We start from the raw sequence: 2,863 nt of genomic DNA, 5'->3' as shown, positions 1-2,863 counted from the left end.
GCTAAATGTGGGAACTGTCACAGTGGAAACTTACAGAAGGATTCCAAGCCTCAGAGAAATCTCTTCACAGCAAATTATGTGATGATCATAACCTCCATTCTTTGTTCACACATTATCATTAAACTTACTTTGACTTCATTAGGATGTTCATTCCGTGAAATGTTACTGTGAAAACACCTCTCTGCTTAAAGGTTGTGTTTACTGTTTGAGATGTTCTCCTTTACGAAATAGAATGACAAAGTTTAAGTGATATTTAACCCCTTTTTTCAATGGCAATAATGTATTTATTTATGTTAAAAGTGTCTTTAAAGGCGCCCATGTTCGATACTTTAGACCCACAGAAAATTATTCCTCAGCATGCTGCTGATGATGTAAAAGTTTGGGTGGATATTTTTACTTTTGGCATTAGGACAGAAATAGAAAGAAGGGAAGAAGAACTGTAGAGGGACCATTTTAAACAATTGGACACTAAGACATTGCTGTAGTATTCTAAATTAGGGTGAATATTGACCACAAACTACAATTTTTAATCCATCCAGTCAGGGAACAGGCTCATTCATGTGAAATTTCAGCATGAGTTTTAAAATAATTTCTCCTTGGTAGATGATATGTTTTTTTCCAGTAAGTCATCTAGGACACACATGCCTTGTATTTAGAGGTTTTTAGGTGCCTTGCACAGAAGGGGTTTGGGTAAAATTCTAAGAGCCCAGCCCTTAGCAGAGAGAGCACAGTGCAACTTCAGTAACAGTGTTCAAGTGGAGTACAAAGATATTCTGACACACACACACACACATGAATATCTTTTATTACACTTTTGCTTCCTGCTGGCAAGCTTACCTTTTCCAAATATTTTCCAGAGTATGCTGTAAAGAAATTAGGAAAGCTAAAGATTTTCATTTTTAATATCAGAACAGCGCAAACACCTTGCCTAATACAGTTTCCAGTGTTATGCCTTATCCACTCTAAATTTGTTTCACGTGCAAATGTTGCTTTTGTATAAATACTAACGTATTTAGAGAGCTGCCTATTCCTCTCCTTTGTTGTGTTCTCCTATGGAAAGAGATTGGGATGTCTGGCTGCATGTCTTTGCTATCTCTATGCTTTCCTCATCTGTCAAGGTTAAAATTCTTCAGGGCATTAGCTGAAAATCTACTTCCTGCTTGCATTATTCAGTGATTTGATGAAGAGGGAAGTAAATGCTAAAGGACAATGTCAGATCTTTTCAACATCTTGTACTTCTTACAAAGTTACCTTTAAAGTACTCTTCCTTCTTAGAAGCCTGGCAGCAAGTTATTTTCTGCGGGTTTTGGCAGCAGCCATTTGTCAGACAGAGTTACCTCTTTAGAAAAGAGGTAAAAATAATGATTGATGAGTCATAAGATGACTATAACCAGGCAGTTATTTGATGTGCATAGAATTTTATTAGGTCAAAACATTTGTATTTATTTGTTAGCATAATTAATGATGACAACACACCACTCAGAAAGTATAAATTGAAAGACAGATATTACGAAGTATATTTGGTAAGTCTTTCCATCTGCTAGTGCCAGATGCAAACAGTGTTATTCAGATATCAGACTCATTACTTGGTCATCACAATGAAACAGGGTGGTTTATATACTGCAAGAATATAAAATGTAAACGAGTAAAATTCTGAAGGTTTGTGTTCAAAATCATTGAAGATTGGAAAAATTATTTTCCTTTACAAGTCATTTAAGCCTTCCTTGTTAATTCAGTTTCTTCATAATAAACCACTTTCCCCATCTGTTTCTTATTCAATCATTACATACACAATTTTACTTCATACTCTTTCGAGGATCCTAACTTAAAAGGCTACTAGCTGCAGTGGTCTTTCATTTTTTTTTTTTTTTTCCAAAGGTTATTTCACTTTCAGTTAGATATCTGCCTATAAGACATGCTTGAAAAATTACTCTTACTTATTAGGATTATCGTGACTGAACAGTTGTTTTTCGGGCTCATTGACTCTCATTGCCTTCCAGTGATAGGTTTTCTGTTCCTGCTGCCTTCTTGTGTTCCTCCCTCTCAAGAGCTGCTTGGAAATGTCAGGTCAAAGTCTGGAAAGAGAAAAAAAAACAAACCAAAAAACAAACACAAACCATAGAAAAGTCAAGTACAAACCAAAATAGATCATTTTGACACAGTAAGATGAAATAGTTGGGTGTATGTTTTATGGGTCATTGTTAAAGGGGCGGTAGCATTTGTTTATCTATTTAACATTCTACCCATTATCCTAAAATATCTAGGAGAATTTCTAAAGTAATAGCTAGATAGATTTCTAAGATTTACGAAAGACTGAATAATGGGAAATTAAGCTACAAGAAGACCACAGTGAAGGTTTTGAGTTACTAAATTAGCCTTTATGAAGCCGTTAGGCAAAAGTTGAGCTAATGCATTTCCAGTTATGACTCCTTACTTCGACTTTGCGAATTAATAAAATCTTCTTTATATTGACATGTTTCCCCAGTACTTTGGCAGTGTTTCCTGACTTCCTTGCAGTGTTTCCTTCCAAGGATGTAGGAAGATCAGCATGATAGTGCTTCTGGCTCCAACGTCAGAGCAGGTGCATAGACATCTGAAAGGAAAGCCAGCACTGCAGTGTTAGTGGTGGAGCCTACATGACTCAGGCATTTGAATTTGTGTGATACCTCATTGTGAAAAGCTTCTCTAATGGTTTCTGCTATGAAGACCCTGATTTCTGGAAAGGCTTTTATGTTTAAGAGAAACTCACATACTGTTCTCTTCACAAAGGGTTCTTTTGCAAGGTGCTTCTTTTGACTCTAGTTGTAAATCTTCTTCACCAAAATCCAGCTGCTTAAGACTGCCTGATTCCTGTTTCCTGCAC

The 2,863-nt window shown here is 36.2% G+C and overlaps 1 long non-coding RNA gene across 1 annotated transcript; it reads right to left on the bottom strand.

The window, feature by feature from the left end:
- Window positions 1-1,473: 1,473 nt before the first annotated feature.
- Window positions 1,474-2,863, bottom strand: LOC108493608. Its single transcript, XR_001873538.1, has 3 exons — window positions 2,750-2,863; window positions 2,435-2,593; window positions 1,474-2,075 (listed from the first exon to the last, which is right to left on the bottom strand). It is a non-coding gene; the product is annotated as an uncharacterized LOC108493608 (long non-coding RNA).

The sequence above is a fragment of the Lepidothrix coronata genome, unplaced genomic scaffold (assembly GCF_001604755.1).
Source record: "Lepidothrix coronata isolate B3197 unplaced genomic scaffold, Lepidothrix_coronata-1.0 Scaffold18, whole genome shotgun sequence".
Taxonomy (NCBI): domain Eukaryota; kingdom Metazoa; phylum Chordata; class Aves; order Passeriformes; family Pipridae; genus Lepidothrix; species Lepidothrix coronata.
The sequence above is the reverse complement of the archived record's forward strand: the minus strand, read 5'-3'. Positions and strand labels throughout refer to the sequence as shown.